At 41.8% G+C, this 23,665-nt stretch overlaps 1 protein-coding gene across 5 annotated transcripts in view; it reads left to right on the top strand.

Moving 5' to 3' along the window:
- The window catches only part of PDE4B (phosphodiesterase 4B), a 486,666-nt gene that overhangs the window by 343,653 nt on the left and 119,348 nt on the right, over nt 1–23,665 (top strand). The gene's annotated exons all lie outside the window — the stretch shown is intronic.

Below are 23,665 nucleotides of genomic sequence, written 5' to 3'. Positions count from 1 at the left end.
TGTTGAAAATGTTGCCAGGGCTCCAGGGAATGACATGAAGTGGAGATCTTCATTTATTTTTCCAATTAAGCCTTGGCTATTTCTGTGTAAAGTGGTAAAGAGACATATTGTTCTTACTGCTATTAGAAGTAGCAGTATCAATAACAATATTTATATAATATGTATTTATTATATCAGTTAGGGTTCTTCGGTTTCTTACAACAGATATTGATTTTGACTAACTTAAAGAAACGGGAAATTGTTGAAAAGATATGGGGAGCTTCTACAATTGTTGGAAGCCTAGAAAACTAGCCCTGGAAATTGGCAAGAAGCAAGGCAGCCCTGGAGAAAAGCAGCAGGACCCTCCAGAAAGGCCTCCCCACCAGGACCAGCTGATGAAGACTATCTACAGAGGATGGAAAGAAATTTTTCCTTCTAGCAATTTTTCCTTCTTTCTCCTTCTGGCTGAGATTTAAATTCCAAGGACGGGACATCTTGTTTTGCCCAGCTGGGAACACACGTGGGCTCTTGTTTGGGTTCTGCAGGCCCCCTGATTGCTTATCATGTCAGCTGGCTTTATCTAATGCAGAGGACAAAATTGCTTAAGGGCAAATTAAGATATTGTTAAAAATGAGAAATGCATGCTTGGCAACCAAAAAATAAATCCATTGTACTTTATTTTTCATAAAAAATGTGAAATGTATTATCCAATTAATCTTTGCAGCAACACTTTGAGGTATTCAGTATAACTATTTTATAGATTAGATAATTTAGGGTTAAATATATCATATAAATTCTCCTGAGTCATATAGCAATTAAGTGGCAGAATCATATTCAAAACGAAGTCTCCTGATTATATGTGTTATTTTCCTTCCTCCCTGTCTCTCCTATTCTGTGATATTTTGATGTTCTGATAAGATCCTTGAGAAGCTTCAGTTTTAAAATCAACTTTCCTCCTTCTGAGCCTCCTGCCCTCTGTTGCCATTCCTCTCATCTTTCTTACATTCCTGTTTCCCTCCGTTACCATGGAAGTCCAAACCTCCCATCCTCACCCTGACATTTAGCCCCGTATGGTCAGACACTTACAGAAACTCCCTACCTCTCTCCCCTACCTCTCTACCGTCCTGCTGGGACTCCTGGGCTGGGAATCATCCAGATTTCCTGTTTTCTCAGTCTCTTCTCAAATGGCTCCCTTTCCCTGCTCTGACAACTGGCTCTCCCTCAGCCCCTGAGCTGTCCTTGCAGAACTCTCAAGAGATAGCTACCTTTTGTCCTCCCATATTCTGTGCGCTAGAGGGCCCTGAGCTAGAGGAGCCACGTTCTTACCCTTCATTGTTGCTTAGGGACCATTTTCTTACCTCTCTCTCAAAAATGTGGCTCCTTTGAAGAGCATGGCATCAACCTATACTGCCCGCCACCCCTCCTGGGTGTAGTCATCCACCGACCTCTGGGTCACTCCCTTCAATTCACTGAATACAACAACATCTGGCTCACTTTTTCTCTCCACTACAAATTATGTCATTGTTTGTGATCACTTCCACATCCATGTAAACGATCCGTTCAACAGTCTAGTCTCTTAGTTACCTGCTATCACTTTGAATGATCTTTTCCCCCACATCCACTAATCCATCTCCTCTCCCCTGTTTATCCTACAATTTAGTTACCAGTAAGTGAACCACCTGCAGAATCTTGACACCGGGCATCCCACTGTCTGATTACCACTTCCCATCTCTCCAGCTCATCTCTATTCCCCACCGCTTAGACTTGTACGCCATTATGACTCCCAATTCATTGGCCTACCACCTTGCCACTCCCCTCAACCTCTCTCACACATATTTCCCATTTTTTTCCATACCTAGCTTATATTTTAGGGTTTCTCATTAAAATAACTCCTTTATAAACACTGCTAGTTGCCCACCATACTCATGGGCAACACTTCAGAACTGGTTAGACCAACTCTTCACCTACTCAGCATCAGCACAAGAAAGAGCTGCTGAACATGGCTGGAGAAAAACAATCAACCATACTCCTTGGGCGCATCCTAAATTAATGACCACAAGTCTCCGATGAGCTGTCAGCATCGCTCACAATTTTATTGCATGTTTCAGGTCAGTTCACTCTCCCAGCCTCCAAAGCAACTGTTTCACGCCACCTTATCTCTTATGAAACCTCCAAAACTGTGTTCGTCTATCTCACTCTTACTGAGGAAATGGAAGAAATCACAAGTGAGCTAATTCATCTAGATGTCCCCAAATTTACAATGTACTCTGCCCTTTCTCTGAACACAATCCATGAACCCAGTGCAGCCTCTCCAGTGTACACTGGACCTCATCCTCTCTTGCCCCCTCAAGGACATTGTATCTGCACGCCTGTCCTCTCTCACCTTCATCATCATTTTCTCTCTCTTTCAAGCACTGCCTCTCAAGTGTGACATTAAAGAAACCTAATGGACTCCACAGTTACTGCACCATGTCGGCCCTCCCTTCATGGCCAAACTCTTTAAAAAGTTGTTTTTATTTCCTCACCTCCCATTCTCACCTCAACCCACTTCAGTCAGGCTTTTGTCTACTCCCCTCAAATGGAACCACATCATCAGAATCCTCCCTTTTGGCAAAACCTATAGCACATTAACAATCATCATCTTACTGTACTCAGTACACAATATTTCTAAGAGCAACTGCTTTCTTAATGTGAGGCCAAATATTTTTCCACCCTCACGTTTTATAATGGGAGTGCCTGTGCAATAGGAGTTTCTTTCCACTCATCAAGTGGATTTGAACTGAGTTAAATGAAGAAGGCCCATCCCTCCTTGGATACAGATACATCAGCTCCCACAGCCTTTCTCCTGAGGGGTTTTGAAGCAAGACTTCTTACGCACACCCCAGCCAGGATTCATCAAGACTTGGGCTCTAGAAATTACAAACTGGATATTTGGGCTCAGCAACCGGGGAAGGTATATTTGATGCTTACTCTAGTCATGAAATCTTTTAAAAATCACCCTCTGCTTAACTTTTTAAATTCATAGTGTTCTTTGAGTCTCCAGTTCCACTTTGCTTTCCTGATAACTGAAGGTTCCAATCCCTTATTTTCCTTTGAAAACAAATTTTTTCATGGATTCATAACATTTTCCATCAATAAATTTCCCACTAGGGGGAGGTAACATATTCATTCTGTGTGTCATGTTTAAAGAAAGACTAGGTAGCTGGATGATTTCTCCTGTTGGTACAATCACTACAGATCTAGAGCAAAAACATTTTGCTAGGAAGTAGTTACTCATTTGCCTATCGGAACTCAGTATTATTCTGTTTCTGGGTTTTTAGGTCTTCAACCTTATGGAATTGTTGAGGGTGGGTCAGGAGGAGAAGCGGTGGAGTGTATGGCTTATGATTTCAATAGATCTTTTGATTTGGCCAAGAAAGTATTTTAAAGAAATTTAAATATAAATTCCTTTAATCTGATCATGCATCCAGTTCACCAAGACTCCAAAAATTACTCCCTATTATCTTATATTCAACCAGTTTTACTCAACAAATCTTTGTTGAAGGTCTTCTCTATGTTAGGCACTGTACTAGGCCCTGGAGACATGGCAGGGAACAAGACAAGGCAGTATGTCAAATCTCATGAGGCTTGTGTTCTAGTGCAAGGAGACTGATAAAAATGAGTAACCAAATAAATGAGCAAGAAAATGTCAAATAATGATAAGTAAATAATGAAGTAAATAAAATAAGGTGATGACGCCTGGAGTGTTTGTAGGAAGAGGTGATAATAAGTTGAGTAGATTGGGAAGGCCTTCCTGAGATGGCATTTGCTCTGAGACCTCAATGATAGGAAGACCCGGGGACACAGGATGGCAAGCAGAACCAACAGCAAGTGCAAGACCCTGTGGCAGGAAGCATTTGGTTTGTTCAAGGAAAAGGAAGGGCAGGGCAATTAAAATATAATAAGCAAGAGAAAGACTAGTTTAAAATGAGGCCAGAAAGGCAGCAGAGAGCAGATCATGGAGAATCTGTAATAAGGATTTTAGATTTTACTCTAAATGTGATGAACAGCTATCGAAATTTTAAAGCATAATCTAGTTTATATTTTTAAAGTTTATTCTGGTTACTGCGGGCAAAATAGGTTATAGAAGCCAAGAATGGAAACAAGAATACCAGCAACTACTGAAAAAAATCCAGATAACAGATAATGGTAGCTTGAAATGAGGGTTGGAACTATGAATGTGAACAGAGTATACTAATATGGAATAAATATCGGAAGTGGAGCCATCAGGCCTTGCTGGTGAGTTGAATACATGAGATGATGGAAAGAGAGAGATCAAGGACAATTCCTCAGGCAGATGGCAACTGGGCAGACGGCAGTGCCATTAATTGATATGGGAAACTAGGGACTGAATGAGGAACAGGTTTAGTTGGGAACATAGAGGATTCTGTTTGGACCATGTGGAGTCTAAGATGCCTATTAGATAGCCATGTGTAAATGTTGAGCAGGGGTTGGATATAGGAGTCACTGCATAACTTTACATGACCCCTGAGGGCCTCTGAGTTTGTGACTCTGGTATAGTATGTGGGTTAAGAACATCAGTTCAGGAGTGAGAAGATCTTTGTACGAATCCAGCTTCTGCTGCTTACCAGCTCAGTGACCCGGGCAAGAGTCTTAAGTTGTCTGGAGCTCAGTCTCTTCATTTGTCTGATGAGGTTAAAATATTATAGACCTCATATATACAGTGGAATATTATTCAGCCATAAAAACAAGGAAATTCTATCATTTGCAACAACATAGATGACCTTGAAGGCATTACGCTAAGTGAAATAAATCAGACAGAGAAAGATGAATACTTTGTGATCTCATTTACGTGAGGAGACTGAAAAAAACAATGAACAAACAAACTCATAGAAAAAGAGATCAGACCTGTGGTTACCAGAGACAGAGAGTGAAGGGAGGGAGAATTGGAGGAAGGGAGTCAAAAGGTACAAACTTCCAGTTATAAGATAAATAAATACTAGGGATTTGATGTAAAACATGATTACTATAGTTAACACTGCAGTATGATACAAGGGAAACTTGTTAAGAGAGTAAATCCTAAGAATTCTCGTCACAAGTAGAAAATTTTTTTCCTCTTCCCTTTTTTTTCTTTTTATTGTATCTATATGAAAAGATGGATGTTAGATGAATCTACTGTGGTAATCATTTCACAACATATGTAAGTCAAACCATCATGCTGTACGCCTTAAACTTATACCATGATGTGTGTCAATTATTTCTCAATAAAACTGGGGAAAAAAGAAAAAATATAATATGTCTCATCCATTAATTGTAAAGATTCAATGTTAATTTATGCATAGTGCTTAACAAAATTCCCAGAAAAATAGAAGTGCACAATATGTATTAGGTATAATTTTTCAAACATCTATTCTGAGATAGGCCCATTGTATACATTATTTCACCCAATCCTCCCAAAACTCCTCACATTAACCATATCAGCCAAATATCAGTTTCAGGAGACTGAGAACCGGAACAAACACAAATTTATTTTTCTCTTTTTGAAAAAATGAGCACACCTGCACAGACTCCTCCTGACCTGTCAATCTAGGAAACATTCATATGAACATGAAATGTGCATCTCTCCTCTGAAATCCAGATCTCATATCCAGCTGCCTACTTGAAATCCCTTCTTTGATGTCTGTCATTTTAAACTTGACATGATCTGATCTTCGGCCCCAGACCCACAACTTGCTCCTTCCGCTGTCTTCCTTCTCTCAGAGCATGACATCTCGGGCCTCCTCATTGCTCTCCCCCTCGCTCCCTTTGCTCCAGACACTGGCTTATTTGCTGTTGTCCAGACACACCAGGCACGTTCTTGCCTTAGGGCCATTTGACTTCCTGTCTCTTCAGCCTGACACTCAGATACCCCAGACATTCCTCAGGTGTCTGCTTGGCTAACATCTTCCTAGATAGTAAGGTTTGTCTTCTGCAGGTTGAACTATCTGAAATTGATGACTTTCAACAATTTTTTAACCTACAAAAATGGCAATCTCATATGTCTGACCTAAGATTTGGGGAAGAGCACCTTCCCCGAAGACTTCCCCCTACGTCTCGTTGGCCAAGATTATGTCACCTGGATCCCCTGAGCCTCAAAGCAGAGTGAGAGACAGAGATTGTGGGAGCCTCTGGGGCGGCAGTTCAGGGCCTGCCATACACAGTTTGGCTCTTCCTGAGTTGCATGTCTTCCGGGACTCTATCCAGCCTCCCGGCTTTGGGCCATCCTGCCCAGAGCCTCTGCAACAGGGTGGCCACAACTCCTTCACAGACAAGGCATTCTCAACTCTTTGCTGAATTCCTCTCCACACCTCAGCAGCTTCCCAGCTTCCCACGTGAGCATTTTTGGGTGTGCTGTGTGATATCTACAGATTTGGGGGAGTTACGGTTCAGGAGCCGGGGCAGGTAATGACAAAATCACAGGCCCTCTGTCTAAATAAACTCTGCGACCATTGCAGTTTTAACTGCATCTGACCTGTGCTGGCGTGGCTAGCCAACCACAGAACTGAGCATCTAAATCTTCATACATATTATTTCATTTAATCCTCATAGTAAGCCCTTACCTTTCTCTTCTATTTCTTCCATCGCTATTTTACACATGAGGAAACTGAGTCTCAGAGAGGTTACATCCAAGCCCTTTAGTCAGCAAATGGCAGAGCTTCTGTGCAGACCCACGTCTGTCTCATTCCAAAGCCTCTGCCTGCTCCGTTACATTAAACGCCTTCTAAGGAGATCTTTCCAGGGCAATCGTTTCCCACTATAGATAGGACCCCTGAGTCACTCTGACCATTTCTTAATGGGGCTGACAGCACAGGGAAGGTCAACAGTCTCTAGGCAGTCACTCCCACAGCTGGAGCTGCTGAATGCTCCCTGGTTCTTGGGCTTTCCATCCATCACCTTGTCCTTTGCTCACACATGGATTTGAATTTGTGGAAATGTCAGAAAGGATAATCTAGATTGAACAAAAGTCTAGGAAATAGGAAGAGCATGAGCAAAAATGGGTTCTGTAAATATAGCTCTGGGAGAGTCTGTAACTCAGCTTGGTTAGAGTAGAGATCAGAGATCCTAGCACAGAAGCATAGAAGGTCAAGTTCAAATCATACCATTAGGACCTTGATTGCCAGACAGAGCGGTCTGAACTTTCTTCTGTCTGCAGTGGTGGTATACTAGAGGTTTTGGCACAGGAATGTTAAATTACACTTCGTATTTTGTGCTGCAATTAGGGAAAAAAAAAAAAGAAGTTTGAAAAGTGCCTTGAGTACCAAGCAGACAGAACAGTCCTACTGCAGTAATTATTAAGGAAGATTTGAGAGTTTTCTGCCCTTTCCTGTCATATTTTTTTCCAAGGTAACTATGAGATTTACAGTTTGCGCATCAGAAGGACCATTAGCCTATAAACAGACAAAACAAAAAAATCCATTTCCCAACTCAATTTTCCTCCTAAGGATAAAAGTTGTTGCTGCTTATATTAAATAAGAAATGACCCTAACCATCTCCAAATTCTGTGTTAAAATAGTTTCTAAATTCTAAAAGCTGTATGGGAAATGGAATGAGTATTATGACTTCCTTGTCTGGAGTAGAATGGCCACATTTCAGAATCAAATGAAAAAAAAATGTGTTGAAGAATATTGAAGAAGTTGAGTGACTCATTTACAAAATTGAGAAGGAAACATGCACGTAACTCAGCAAGACTGCGTAAGGTGGTGGTTTTTATTTGCCCGAGTAATGCCACATTATTGAGGTGGCACAGAACACAGTGCATCCATCTGTGAGTCAGAAATATGTGAGTCAGAAACATCGTGTGAAGAGCCCTCTGTCCATTTGATTACTGAAACTGATGTTTTGGTTCAACCGGGTAATTTACCAGTAAGTTAAGATAATTGAGTATCGAAGAGGAAATCCATGTTGAGAGAATTGGTTGTGAAAAGACAAAACGAGGAAACGGGGTTATTGATACAGCTGAGAAGAAATATTCAGGGGACATGCCAATCAAATAAATCAGCCATTCAAATGATTTGTTTAACTGTTGGTGAGTGAGTCAGTCAAAGTACAGGGACGTAGGAGTAATCGAAAGAGAATGCTCTGCAAGTGTGTTTCCTGGAGTACTTAAATTTGGAGGCAATAATTGTTTCTGTGATTGAAAAGATGGATTTGTAAAGTGGCAATGCCCTTTCCAAAATAAGGAGTCACGAATAGGAACTGATACCCGAAAGGGAAATGAATTCACATTGGTTAAAAAGTAGACTTCTCTATCCACTTCAAAACACTGATGCTGTATTCCTCTTTTAAAAGGATTGCTCTGGAAAGAAAAGCTGAAGCCTGTCATATTAATTTAGGGTCTTCCTTCTCCACGTGAGGGTCAAGCGTGAGGTAGAGGCTTCTAACGTTCCCCACGGATACTGCAATGGTGAGGCCATCCCCCCAGCCTCATGGGCCCCACCCTAGCTTGGCTTTGGGGAATGAAGAGGAGGACCACCTCACCTGATGAAGGGCAAGCTGTGACCTGCTCAGAGGCATTGGGTTTAGATTACAGGAAGATTTAATTTCTAAAAATAATGGCAAGGAACAGCAAAGCCTGGAGACTTTGCTCGAGCTCTAATAGAATCATGATACCACTTATTTTTGGAAAGTTGACGTTTCTGAAGCTCTTCAGATGCAAAATCAATGCTAAGTAGTTTTGTAGAAATTGGATGCATTTTACATAAAATTACCATGAGGGCTGAGGACAGTGATGCAGGAAAGCAGTGCAGACGACGTCTCGAATACACTGCAAAGCACAGTCTGAGTGCCTCTCTGGCAGCACCTGGCGTCCATGCCCTGTTTTCAAACAATCACCTTTTAAACTGTCTTTGCTTTTCTTGAGGTTTCCAGCTTTATCTGTCTAGGTAGATCCTGAGCCTCTTGGCCATTCATCATATTCTGCCTATAATCGTCATTGCTTTGCATACATTAGGGAGTCACGAGTGAACAGACAGTAATTTATACCATGATAAAAGGAACGATAAAATTGCCAAGGAAATAAGCATAGATAAAGAGACTAAGGCTGAGAGCTGAGCCCAGGGACTCTCCAACATGTAGAGTTTGGGTAGAGGGTAAAGACCTAGGAAAGTCAATGATATGGGAAGAAAACCAGGAGAAAGCGATATCTTGAAAGTCAAAATAAGAGAAGAATAAGTTTCATCAAATGCTCCTGACACTTTGAGAAAGATGGTGACTGAGAATTGACCATTGGCTTGGGCAAGATGTAAGACACTGATGGTCTTGACAAAAGGGATTTCTTATGAAGCGCTGTGGACCAAATCTTGATTGTACGTGTCGAGAAGAACGCTAATGTTGAGGAAATGGGGCCGCAGGCAAAGACAACTTTTTGAAGAGTGTTGCTTTAAAAAAGAGTGCAGCAGAGACTGACCCAGTGGTTAAGTTCACTTCGGTTCCCTGAGGTTCACGGGTTCAGATCCCAAGCACGGACCTACACACCATTCATCAAGCCACGCTGTGGCGGCATCCCACATGCGAAAAATAAAGGAAGACTGGCACAGATGTTAGCTCAGTGACAATCTTCCTTACCAAAAAAACAAAGAAAGGGTGCAAAAAAATAAAGCAAAAGGTGGAGGTTCGCATAGGGTAGTCACAGTCTTTTCTTTAACAAAATCTTTATTTAGGTACAGATGATATGCAAAAGATTCACTTTTTAAAGTGAACAACTTGGACACATATACATTCGTGACATTATTGCTATGTTGAAGATAATGAACGTATCCATCAAAGCCAAAAGTTTCCCGTTGCAACTGCTCTCCACCCTCCCTTCTACTGGCCCTCTGCCCCACCCCAAGAAACCACTGATAGGCTCTCTGTCGCTATAGATTAGTTTTGTTTTCTAGAATTTTATGTAAGTGGAGTCAAACAGTGTGTACTCTCCATCTACCTTCTTTCACTCAGAATACTTAGTTTGGGATTAATCCACGTTGCTGCAGGTGTCGACAGTTCATTCCTTCTTATTGCTCAGTGGTGTTGCCTTGTATAGATATATGGCAATTTGTTTATCTATTCACCTGTTACGTTTGGGTTGTTTCCAGTTTTCTAACATAACAAAGCTGCATGAATATTCAACATAGACAATCATCTTACTTATGAATAGAGACAATGCTACTTCTTCCTTTCCAGCTTAGATGCATTTTTTCTTCATCTTGCCTTATTGCACTCATTAGAACCTCCAGTAAAATGTTGACTAGAAGTGGTAAGAACAGACAATCTGACTTTTTTCCTAATCTTAGGGAAAAGTAATTCAGTCTTTCATTCTTAAGTTTGATGTTGGATGTAGCTTTTTCATAGATGCCCTTTATCTGATTGAGGAATTTCCCTTCTAATACAAGTTTTTTGGAAGTTTTTATCAGAAATGGATATTGAATTTTGCCAAATATTTTATTCTGCATTTACTAAGATGATCATATGGGTTTTTCTCAGTCTGTTAACATGGTGAATTACATTGATTGGTTTTTGAGTGTTATAACAACCTTGTAATCCTTGGGTAAACCCTATTTGATCATAATATGTCACCTTCTAAATATATTATTGGATTTGAATTACTATAAGTTTGTTAAGAATTTTTCCATGTGGGTTCATGGGAGAAATTATCTGTACTATTCTTTGCTAGAGTAGTCTTTGTCTGATTTTCGTGTCAGAGAAATGCTGATCTTGTACGATGAGTTGGGAAGCAGTCTCTCCTCTTCAACTTTCTGAAAGGGTGTATAGAATTAATATTATTTGTTCTGTAAATTTTTGGCAGAATTCACCAAGGAAGTCATCTGAGCTCGCACTTTTCTTTGTGGGAATGTTTTAAACATTAAAATTCAATTTCTGTAATGGATAGGCCCATTCACATTATTTCTTTCTTCTTGAGTAAGCTTTGGTAGTTTGTGTTTTTCAAGGAATTTATCCATTTTATCTAAGTTCTTGAATTTATTGGCATAAAGTTGTTCATAAGATTTCCTTATTATCTTGATAATATCTTTAGAATCTGTGCTGATGTCTTGCTTCTCATTCCTGATATCGTTAATTTGTATCTTCTCCCTTTTTTCCCTGGTAAATCTGACTAGACGTTTGTCAGTTTTACTGGTTACACAAAGAAACTGTTTTGGCTTCATTGATTCTCTCTCTCTGCCTCTATTTTATTTCCACTGTTATTTTTTTTTTCGTTCTAATTAATTTGGGTTTCATTTGCCCCTGTTTTTCTAATTTCTTAAGCTAGAAATTGAGGTCATTTATTCTTCTTTCCAACAAAAGCATTTAGTACTGTAGATTTCCCTGTAAGCACTGCTTTTGCTGCATCCCACAGATTTTGATATGCAATGTTTTCATTTTTATTCTGTTCAAAATATTTTCTAACAGCATCTCTTTTGATTTGTATTTAACTCATGAATTATTTATAATGTTTAGTTCCAAATACTTGGAGCTCTTCTAGAGATCTTCTGTTAATTGATTTCTAATTTAATTCCACTCTGATCAGAGAACATATTTTGTATGACTTGGATTTTTTAAAACTTGTTGAGACATTTTATGGCCTCCAATATTATCTTTCTTGGTAAATGTTCCATGTACACTTGAAAAGAATGTGTATTCATCTTTTGTCAGGTGTAGTGTTCCATCAGTGTCATTTAGGTTGAATTGATAGTGTTGTTCAAGTCTTCCACATCCTTACTGGGTTTCTGTCTATGTATTCTAACAATTATTGAGACTATACTTGTGGGTTTTTCTATTTCTCCTTTTATATTTTCGTTTCATGTATTTTGACACCCTTTTCCATAAATTGGTCCACAAATTGTTCGAATTGTTACATCCTCTTTACGAACTGTCTCCTTTACATTATGAAGTGACTCTCTTTATTTCTGGTAATATTCTTTGCCCTGAAATCTGCTTGTTCTGTATTAGTATAGCAATTCCAGATTTCTTTTCATTAGTGTTATCATGGTATCTTTGTGTCTATTTTTTTCCCTGTAACTTGTGTCTTTATATTTAAAGTGGCTTATTACAGGTAACATGAAGTTGGATCATGCTCTTTTATCTATCTTGAAAATGTCAGCCTTGTAATCGTGGTGTTTAGACTATTTATAGTTAAAGAGATTATTAACATGGTCAGGTTTAAATTCACCACGTTGCTATTTGTCCTGTCTGTTCATTATATGCCTTTTCCTCTTTTTCTGCTCTGTTTCGGATAATTAAGTGTTCTATGCTTCCATTTTATTTCTTCATTTTTTTATGTTATTGGTTACTTTAAAGTTTCTAGTGTAAATCTTTAGCTTATCAAGTCTACCTTCATGCAGCATTACGCACTTCGCGTATAGTGTAAGAAGCTTTCCACGATATCCTTCCATTTCTCCCTTCTTTGCCTTTGTGCTCCTGTTGTTAAGTGTTTCCTTCTGCGTGTGTTACAAACCTCACCATATGTTTTGATTATTTTTGCTTTTCAGTCAATTCTATTTGAAGAGATTTCAATAAGAAGAAAAAAATCTTCATTCCTTTGTGTAGATCCTGATTTCCATCTGGTATCATTTTCCTTCTGCCTGAAGGATCTCCTTTAACATTTCTTGTACTTCAAGTCTGCTGGTGATGAATTCTTTCAACTTTCATATGTCTGCTGGAAGTCTTTTTGGTTAGTTTTTTTGTTTGTGGGTTGGTTTGTTTTAGACATAAATCTTTAGAGTTTGATTGTTTGCTGATGTGCAAAATGGAAAATGATGATGCAGGAGAGAGTAGAGTTACTGCAGAGCACTGTCTATGAGTAGAGGAGAAAGGACAGTGCTCGGAACAGAGGCTTGGCTTCAGATACAGTCATGGAAATTTATCTACAGAAACAAGAGGAAAAACTGAGCACATGTTTACTTATGTGAGTGAGTTGATGGATTTGCTAATGAATCCAATCAAACTGGGCTTGGACCCAAGATCCGCCTTTCAACAGCTGAGTAGTCTTCAGCAAGTTATTTGAACCCTTTGAACTTCAGTTTTCATATCCATAGAGTCAAGTTAATACCTTTCCCGCAGGATGATTATAGCAATGCAATGACTTAACGCGTCCAAACGCTTAGCACTTGGCCTGGCACTCTGTAAGCACTCAGTACCTGTGAGGAAAGTGTGTAACTTTCCTTAGCTTTATCGCCTAAGTCAAGGAGGAAAGATGCTGGGATCTTATTTTTCCACCTCTACCTTCTCTTACCCCCCTTCTCTCACCCCACCTTCCTTCCTTTCCAGAAAAACATGTTTAAAACTCAAATGCCAGGCTGTCTGCAGGTGCAGTGTTCAAGACTGATAACATTTGGAGGCCAGATGTTAACTGACGTAAACACTATTAAGCGGACCGGAGGCTGAGGCAATGATTTCCAATTTTATGATTATTATTTGAGTTTATAGCAAACCATATTGCCACTCCTTCCGCTCCCCCTACCACCACCCAAAATGTAGATATATGGCCTATGCATTCTGAAGAGAATATAACTTATTTTTTTAAATACAAAGTTCTTGAAATATTAAGTAATGGCATTTTACAAACCTAAGACTGGGAAGGCATCTTTGATGCAGACCTCAACGCCTACTGAAGCTCTCTCGGAAAGGTCAACAAGTGTGAAATTTGACTTGAAAACTAGTCTCATTTTCTGAAATAAGCCCAGAGTAATAATCACAAAAAGAAAAATACTTCAAACCTGTAAAAAGTTTTTACATCAATTGATATTTTAAAGTTGAGCTTCCTTAGGATTGCTATGGGTGCTGTCTCAATGACAGAAATTCAATAAATGAGCCCTTCTCCTAATGGAGAAATTTTTTTTTTTTTTTAAAGATTTTATTCTTTTCCTTTTTCTCCCCAAAGCCCCCCGGTACATAGTTGTATATTCTTGGTTGTGGGTCCTTCTAGTTGTGGCATGTGGGACGCTGCCTCAGCGTGGTTTGATGAGCAGTGCCATGTCCGCGCCCAGGATTCGAACCAACGAAACACTGGGCCGCCTGCACCGGAGCGCGCGAACTTAACCTCTCGGCCACGGGGCCAGCCCCAATGAAGAAATATTTTTTAAAGAATAGCAATCAGTTGGGTTTGCAATGAATCTACAGGTAATTGTTGGGATAACATACTCACACACTCATTTGTTCAGTCACTAATCCATTGAATGGACAGTGCTCCAGATCTGGCAGCACGTCTCAGGCACTAGTTAACACCCTGGGAAATACACGGATGGCCCTCATGGAGCTTAGGGTTTTATGAAAGAAGACGACAATTTCCAAAAAAATAAGCATACGTATAGATGTAGCAAAAAGTTATGAGAAGTACTACGAAGAAAGGGGGCCCTACTTAAATAATGAGTTGAAGAGGGAATTTTTTTAGTAGAGAAGAAGGCAGCCATACAAAGTGTAGAGCAGAGAGACCAGCATTTATTGATTCATTCAGCAAATATTTATTCAGCACTTTCTATGAGCTAGGAACTGTTCGAAGCAAAGAAAATATTCCCATGAACCAAACACACATGTGCAAAATTGCTGAGGTGAGAAAGGAGTTGGCATGTTTTTGGAAGAGACAGGAAGCCCCTGAGGCTGAATCATACTGAGCAGAGGGGAATGTGGTATAAGGGGAGGTTGGAGGGGTGCCAGGGACCAGATTATGTAGAGACTTGTGGTCCGTGCTACAGAGTTTGGATTTTATTCTAAACGCAATGACTTGCTTTGATTTTTGTGTTAAGAAGTTGCTCTTGCTGTTCTGTGGAGAAGGGGTTGGAGGATGGGAGGAAAGTGGAAGAGGGGAGATTCACAGCGTTGGCTATTCCAGTTCAAGTGAGATTTTAAAGCCCTGAAACAGTGGTGGCAGCAGAGATAAGTGTATAGTTTTGATATAGGATGGGTAGGACTTGTTGGCCAACTGACAAAGAGGAAAGGCATTGGGGAAGGAGGTAAAATCATGGATGATTCAACTGAGTAGATGGCAACTCCGTTTACCACAATGAGGAGACTGAGTGAGTAAGTGGATGGGGGGTGACTGGGGGAGGTGTGGGCTAAGAAGAAAATAAACTAAGGTTTCTGGTCCAAGTCTTAAACAATTAAATCAGGGGCTGGCCCGGTGGCGCAGAGGTTAAGCGTGCATGTTCCACTTCGGCAGCCTGGTGTTTGGCAGTTTGGATCCCGGGTGTGGACTTGGCACCACTTGGCAAGCCATGCTGTGGCAGTCATCCCATATATAAAGTAGAGAAAGACAGGCAAGGATGTTAGCTCAGGGCCAGTCTTCCTCAGGAAAAAAAAAAAAAATTAAATCAATCCCAAGGTAAAATTCACTGTCTTATGAAGTTAACGGTCCCTCATCACTGAATTATACCAACAGGCTCAATGGCTGTTTATCTACAATATTTTAGCAATAGATTTCAAGCAGAATTCTTGAACTGACTTCCAGATGGTATGTGAGAACTTATTTTTTAAAAAGGCAGCAATTTCTGATTTTCCCGGATAACGTCATGTCTCTTAAAGGAAATTTCAATTGCCTTTGAACTGCTAGAAGCTGGTACCATATTTGTTAATAAGTACTTTATTTAATTAGTAGATTTCATTATTGACAGGGCTACCAAACGTATAAATGGGAGTGTTTATATCTTGTGAAGAGAGAATTTGAATATCTTTTACGATAACCTCTTAGGAAAAGTGGAGAATATAGACTTGAAAATGTTGAGCTGGAAGGATAATTTAGACCCCCAAGTGCAACTAGGGCAGCAGCAACACGAAGTAGGAAGTGCTTAGCCTGGCCCCCGCACCCTTACCTTATAAAGTCCACACACAAGACACATTCCCACACAAAATTATTCTCACTGGGGGACCCCTGCCTTTCCAGGAATCACTGTCCTATAGAAAGTGACCTCTACTGTCAAGAGTTGTCCCATCCCTTAGGAAGTTTTAGTGGATGAAAGTTTGAGACTGGGTTTGTGAAATTTCAACCATAATTAGAAAACATAGAGAAATATATATTTACTTTATAACATTCCTATTTCTGAAAATCACTTTTTCACCTAGAAATAGATGGACGGAGCACTTTGTAAACTTGTTAGAAATAGCGTTCTTATAATTATGAGGTAGGGTTGTTTACATTTGGTCCTATTTTCCTTGTGCATCAAATCATGTAACATAGCAATGGCACAATGTGAAGTTATTAAAGGATCACATTAAAATATGCTTCTAAGCATTTGAAACAAAGCTTATAATCTCATTAGAAAAATTAGGTCTTGGTGTTACTGTTTTTGTTTACACATTTCTTCAGCGAAATGTTTACAACATGAGAAAGGATCTCAAACAGCAAATAAAAGAACTTGCAACATAAAGTCCTCAGTAACATTAAAGCTTTCTACCAAAGGAACATCAAGAGGAATGCTCATGGCATTTCCATCTCTGACGCCATCCACACTGAAGGATGAGGATGACTGCTGCCAAGGAGGATCGTTTGCCTGCTCCTGGGCTTGCTTCCAGCCCCTCTCTGCAGGTGGTGTTTGGTAGCAAACCCCTGGTCCTTTATGGAGCTAGCTTTTAAGGATCGATTAGAGCAGAGGGCAGGAGACAGCTTGGTGTCCCCACACGACTCACATCCTTCTTGTTGGAGAAGTACGTCTGTGCTGTCTTTGGTGGGTATCAAGAGGACCTCATGAAAGTTCTTTGGTCCCAAACCATTAATTCCTTCATTTTTTTTTATCCATCAGACATTTGTTAAGTACCTCGGACAGGCATGGCCCTTAGCTATGGGGAAAAAATATGAAAAAGATGCTCTGTGTCTTTGAGGAACACAACCCTGTACGGGCAGTCTAGACCACTAGCAATTATACTGACAAGTGTTGTGGTAGAGACACAAAAATCGATAGATATCAATATGGATATAGCTATATGACACAATGGAGTGAGCTCAACTCAGAAAGGAGGCAGGGATGACAACAATGAAATCACCAGCTTAATAAATGACATCAGATTCAAACCCAAATATCATTTGACACAATTCTTTGGTTTAAAAGGATGTAGAAACAGAGATTGGAAAGAACCCAAGGATAAACCTTACTACTACCTCTATCAGATCTCAACTCAAGTGACACTATCTGAGAAAGATGGGTGCGTGTCCTGGTGTAGAGCAATGGACAGTCTGCGCCGCTGCATGGAGTGGACCTGTTGACCGCCCAAACTAAAGCAATGCTCTTCTCTGTACCTGTCTCTACCGCCCTCTTCTGCTTTGTTTTCTCCATAGCATTTGCCACTCTCTGAAATTACCTTGTTTGATTTATTTATTGTCCATCTCTCCCCACAGGAATCTTGCTGACCGTACATTGCTGTATTCTCAGGCCTAGAATAGTGCCTTGTTTCCTAGTGCATGCTTAATAAAGATTTGTTGAGCGAATGAATATCACTGACAATATAACACCACATTAAACCACACCTGAGAACAAATCACTCTTCCATCCCCAGAGTCTCTGGAAGACGTCTGATCTCAGAGGTGCCTCAGAGATCTTCTCATTCATTTCAGTGGGGAAATGATGAAGGTGTGAGGAGCAGGGGGGAGGGCGTCCTGGTTTTATTTCAGTTATTTCCCCACAGAGCAGGAACTGGAAGCTGGATCTCCAGCATCCCAGAGCTCTTCAGCATTACTCTGCTGCCTCTGGTTGAACCTCTCTGTGGGGAAAGCAGTTTGGGATTATTGCCATGAAGGCAGTTGTCAAAGTCCCTAGGAAGAAGGGAAAGCAGTGGGAAGCTGCTTCTAGGATTCAGGTGAGCTGAACATCATGGTTCTCCTTCCCACTGTGTGGGAAGGAGGTCATAGACTTTGGAACTGGTTCTCAGGGCAGAGCTGCAGTATTCTGCTGTAACTGTGACCAGGGGAGGTCTGCTTGCCTTCAGCTAGGATGTGGGCTCTCCATCACGCTGGCTGTGATTTTGCATGGTTAAGTCCTTCATTAGAAATTAGGACTGACTGCAGCCTGCAGCCATTAATTATATAAAGGTAGGTCACTGTCATTGTGGGTAAAAATGCATGCCCCTGGACAGCTTCCCCATCTACAAGGATCATAAAACACACTGAGGTTATGGCCAATATGAGTATATAAGTAAATGATTATTTTTATCAAAATGATAAACGAGCGTTTGAAGACATTAGTTTCTGAGTACAACTGAAAGAAATATTTTCCCAAAGAACTTTAAAGAGCCACAGCAGTTTTTCATGAATGCATTGCCACCCCAACACACGCACACACACTCTATACACAGATACCTTATTATAGACACAAAACTGCTCAAAAGCCGAAACTCCTGGGATGGAGTTCCTGGGAGCCTACTGGGGGACTAAGTAAGGATGGGGAAAGAGGAAATATTGACTCCGTGTAGGAGGTCCTCTGAGGTCTTCACCTGCCAGAGGTTTGAATCCAACTAGAAGTGGCTTTTTGTCAGATGAGAGATATAAACTGTGAGATCCTCGCCTTCCTTCAACAGATATTTGTTGTATGCCTTCTGGCGTGAGACTCACTTCTAGGCCCTGGGAATATGAAGTGAATGAGGCTTGGTCCCTGCTTCGCAGTGGCAGTCTAGTGGAGTGAAAGAGAGAAGACAGGGGACCACAGCCCAGTGTGGTCGGCTCTGGGATCAAGAAGGTCTGTGGGATCATGGAGGAGCCGTCCCTCAGCACAGATTGCAGGGTATAATTAAAAGACGTCACACATTAGGATTTTTCAAATGAGGTTTCCCATTTTGGAGCCTCTGCTCTCTCCTCTTTGAAAGGAGGGGAAGAGAATTAGCCTGGCAGAGTTGTGAGACGTCGATGATGTAAAAGACACTCGATGAGTGAATTTTTAAGAAAGAAAAGCAAAATCAAGAAGCAGAGCACTCTCCCCAAATGGTGGTGAGCTTCTCTGCTGCCCTGGGAGTTTGAAGCTCTTTTGTAGAGCTTGTGACCCTTTTAGGGGTGCTATTTGTTAGGATAAGTCAGAGACCTACCTAGAGAAGGACTAAGCTGAAAAAGAAATGTTTCCTCTGATTCGGAAATGAATTATTCCTAGGATATTGCTTCGTGAGTCTTTGTTACAGAAATTGGGGTGTGCACAGGTAATTGGGGATCAGGGAACAACCACCCTGGGGACAACTGCGGGCAATTCTGCAACCGCCTGGCTTAGCTTGAGTTCTTGGAAGTAGAGATTCCTTTAGTTTAATGAAAGGTTTCATGTACACCTTGTGGTTCTGTTCTTTATCCCTGATTTTTTCTCCCAGGCTCATGAATAAGGCTTCAGTCATATTTCTCCCTCCAAGACTGGCAACAGCCCCACCTGCTCCGATGGGAGCTGGGGGTGCAGCTGAGGAAGCTGTAGCTGTCTTCTGCCATCTGCTGGCTCCCTCTCGCACCAGTTCAGGGCTGGCTGTGCATGGTTCCTGGGAATGCAAAGCCCCAGGAGAGAAAGTGTGGGGCAGAATGTTCCTGCTTTTAGTAAAAAGACAGAGATGAGAAGATGGCAAACAGAAGCTGGCATGGGAGGGCTTTTCCCTCCATGGGGGTTTGTGTAAAGATGTCAGCATCTCAAACATTGAAGCCAGGGATTTTTCTAGGCAAGCTTGTTTTTTTCAGGGAGAACATGGCAGCACTTTTTATTTTATTTTAGTTTTTAGATGACTGCCTCCCAAGGCTTATCAAATAAGTGAATGGCACATCTCTATAGACTGGTTTCAAGGAAACAGCAGAAACCCATACGAGTGGGAACTGAGATGAGGGTAAGAGGCAGGAAGAGTGAAGGGAGAGGAGAAACATTTCACAGTAAATTGCAATATTCTTTCGTTGGTTCAGCCAACATTTTTGGAAGACCGACTATTTACAAGGCTCTGATCCAGATGCCTGGGATACAAAAGTGAGTAATGCTAGGTCTCTTCTCTCTTGGAGGTAAGAATCTACTGGGGAGCAGCTAAATAAATGGAAAATTAAAGAGAGAGATGTAAGTACTATAACAAAGTACTACAATAAAGAAGTCTAGGAGAGCACAGGGGAGGAGCAGGTATCTAAATCAAACTGGGGCTGCAATCTGAGAAACTTCCTGGAGGAGGTGCCGTGACCTGAATTTTGAAGATAGTGACTTATTGGAGACAGTGGGCATTCCAGATTCAGGGAGCACCACTTCTCACACACAACGTCACGAACTACCACCACTGCCTCGAGGAGTCGAGAGCTCAAAGCAAGAGAAAATTGTAGAAATATTAGGTTTTAGACAACAAGCACTTGATTCAGTCCGGGGCAATCAACTGAGGCAGGGAGAAGCAAGCAGAATCAAGTGGGAGGGCAGGGTACAGAATCTTGGACCTCAGAGAGCAGGACTTGGCGGGGGGGGGGGGGGGGGGGGTGCTGTCTCTGAGGCTAGAAAAAGGCCACTTTCAATCCTGTGTCAGTCCATGTGCTGGATTCAGGCAGTGCCTTCCAGGCAGGGACAGTCCAGTACTCAGAACACAATGGCCAACAGTTGGAAAGATGCTCAAGAAAGTATGATCCAGCTTCTGGATGAACCACCAAGTTCCGTGGGCATGGAAAATGATAATTCCGGAAACCGTGCAGTACAAGAAAAATACTTGTGAGAAAAATCAAGATCCAAACCTTCAGGGAAAAATATTCAGAAGGAAAAATACTAAACTGCTAATAAAGGTGGAATTTTTTTCTCTATTGTCTTATATTGTTTTATATAACTTTCTTATATTATTTTTACAATGATTTCTTTTTAATATAAAGAAGCCTAGAGATGAAATGTGTGTTCTGATTAAGGCAGAGGCGAAAATTACCCTGAATAAATAATAACCCCGTTTATGGGTTCGTCTCTGAAATTTCAGATTCCGTTTCTCCCTGATTGTCTCTCAGTTTGCGTGGCATATTCCTTTTGCTCGTTCAGTCGGTGCTCACTCTTCTCTGGCCCGCCCCTCCTCCCCCCCTGCCTCTGTGGGCCGTATTGTGATGTCTGCCCGCTAATTTTGCTGTGACTGGGGCTGCTGTCTGGTTGGTGATTCACGTTTGTTCCTAAGTCGTACATCTGTGTTGATTGCTTTGAAACAGTGCCCCAGGGAATATGAAAGGCCGTTTGTCTCACTGAGACTGCTTCTTTGCACCAGAGAATTCTTCCCTGGCATCTGAATTCCAGCAAGCTCTTCTATGAGTTTAGGCAGGAGAAAGACGAAAGAAAAAACCCAAAGGGGAGCAGCCTGGGGAGTTTTGGTGTCTGGATCTGGTCCCTGCTCACCTGGCAGGACCAAATGGCCTGGCCACTAACACTGGAGACAGAATATCTGTGACAGCCACTTTAAGGGTCATGCCTCATGCCCTGACGTTGTGCCCATCAGGAGTGCCTCTAGCAGGAAGAGGGCGGAGGGAGCCTGGTGGAAACTCTCAATGGAAAAAGTTCTGAGAGGTTGGTAGGCACACCCACTTGGCCCCTCTTTGAAGATTTCGGCACAGATACACACAGCCATGATATTCACAATATTTAAGGACTGGTGCTGCATGGGCACTGACCAATTAAATAGACACAGGCCATAATGCTGAAGCTGGAGACCCCGTGCTGTTCTAGACACCAACCCTTTAGTTACTGGATCACCGGGAAGTCCAGTAGATTCTGGAAGGCCTGGGCAGGGGCTGGCTGCCAAGCGTTACAGAAGTATTTCAATGTTTTATCCCTAAATGCTTAATATCCGTAAAGGCTGTACAGATATATACCAAATGAATAGCAGCATGAATACATGTGAAATTTCAAAGCTCATGCCTACTCTTAAGCTTCGTGTAGTCTCACCCTCACCTTTCAAGAACCCATCCTCTTTGTCCTTAAGAAGAGTTCAGAGCCAGCATCCGGACTCTCTGGTTCCATGGGATCTGCATGGCACAAAGGAGCACTTGTCCACAAAGGAGCTTTTTATTTTGCTCAACAACTAGCTTGGAGCTCACCCAAGGAAAGTTTGCAAGTCAGCTTTCACTCTATTTTCACTCACTCAACGTTATCTGGTTTAGAGCAGAGCTCTACCTCTGGGCGGGTGGGCCAGCAGGCTGGTCTGTGTGAGGATGCCCACCGGCCTGCTGGCCTGTGTCTTTGAAAGGCTCCCATCCCAGACTGTTGGCCCACTGTGAAAATCCATCTGCAGTGCCGTGAAAGCCCGAAGACATATCGGATTGTTATGGCTCTTTCGTGTCCTTTTAACCCGACATTCTCACTTGCCGCTGCTTTTCAGACACCTGGAGCTTGTGGGCTGACTAAAAGCAGCTCCTCAGAATGGTCTCTGGGTTGCATTATGACCCTGCATCCTGTCATTTCCTCTTTCCCCGTTTCAATGAAACCTACAGCTTCAGGGTAATCTGCTGCCTCTCCCGTCTTCGTTCAAGACAACAGCTGAGGTTGCTCATAACCTCACTGACTCTCCACACACCGAACACAAATTTAGTTTGAATCCAGAGACTGAAGGGGAGCTGCCTTGTTACCTAGCGAGCCGTTCTGAACTCTGGGATTAAAGTCTGAGGCTGTGGAGAAGCGATTTGGAAGACTCAGGTCTTCCAGCTCTCGCTCTGAAAGTTACTAGCCTGTGACTTTGAGCAAGGTATTTAAAATCCTTCTAAGCCTCATTTCCCTCAAATGTGGAGTGGGGTCATGCCATATGCTTCACAGGGCGGTTGTGAGGGGAATGGAATAATAGATCGGTAGGCAATTTGTAAACTGAAAACCATTAGCCAACTCCACCCCAAGAGAGCAGATGTAAGAACTAGAGAAAGAAAAGAACCATGAATGTGGAAATAAACTATGGCAGCCGCATGAGTATAACGGAAGCCCACTGCTGTGGTCTAACCGGAAGAGAGCACCCTCAGCGCCTCACCTTCTCCAGCACCTCTCTGCAGAGCTTTAGCTGGGGAGCAGGAAGGAGTCTAGAGAAACGGTAGGCAGGAGGGTTACTGTTGATTTGAGGCTAAGGGAAAATGTATAGGGCCTGACGGGGAGTGTGGGAAGGACACAGTGCCTACGGTAATACCAGGATGGGGAGAGAGAAAACGAGAGACAAAATCTCTACTGCTCCCGCCTGTGTGTTCATTGATCAGAGCTGGTTCTGGGCTTGAGGGTCCCTTCCCAGATTGACGGAGATGGACCAGAAATCTTAATGGCAGTTTCCCCTGGAGCTAGCGATTGTGTCCTCCTCTGCAGCCCGGAGGGGAACTGGTTATCAGATTTAGTCATTTTCTGTGGTTAAACTTGCATACCAATATTAAGTCTCAGACTGGGCCTCCCATCTAATCAGCCAGTGGATGTTTTCAGGGTAGCACTTTGTTCCTGGAACATCCAGAAATATGCATATTATAACTTTAATGAGACTGTGATGTTTATTTATGGCAGGAAGAAGTCTCCCAGACAGGAAGACTCACTCGAGTGATAGTTCAGCGTCTGACACCTAGAGCTGTGGTAGCTGCTGTCTCTGGAGTTGCTTATTATCATCAAATTATCTTATGGTTGGCACTTACTCTGAATTTGTCAAAGTTGCTCATGCTGCTGAAAAGCCACGGGGCTTTGCTCCAGGGTTCAAACCCTGGCTCCTCTATTTGCTAATGACCGAACTTCTGTGGGACTGTTTCCTTTATACAAAATGAGAATAATAACAACTGCACCTCAGAGCT

This window comes from Equus caballus, chromosome 5 (assembly GCF_041296265.1).
Source record: "Equus caballus isolate H_3958 breed thoroughbred chromosome 5, TB-T2T, whole genome shotgun sequence".
NCBI classification, from domain to species: domain Eukaryota; kingdom Metazoa; phylum Chordata; class Mammalia; order Perissodactyla; family Equidae; genus Equus; species Equus caballus.
The sequence above is the reverse complement of the archived record's forward strand: the minus strand, read 5'-3'. Positions and strand labels throughout refer to the sequence as shown.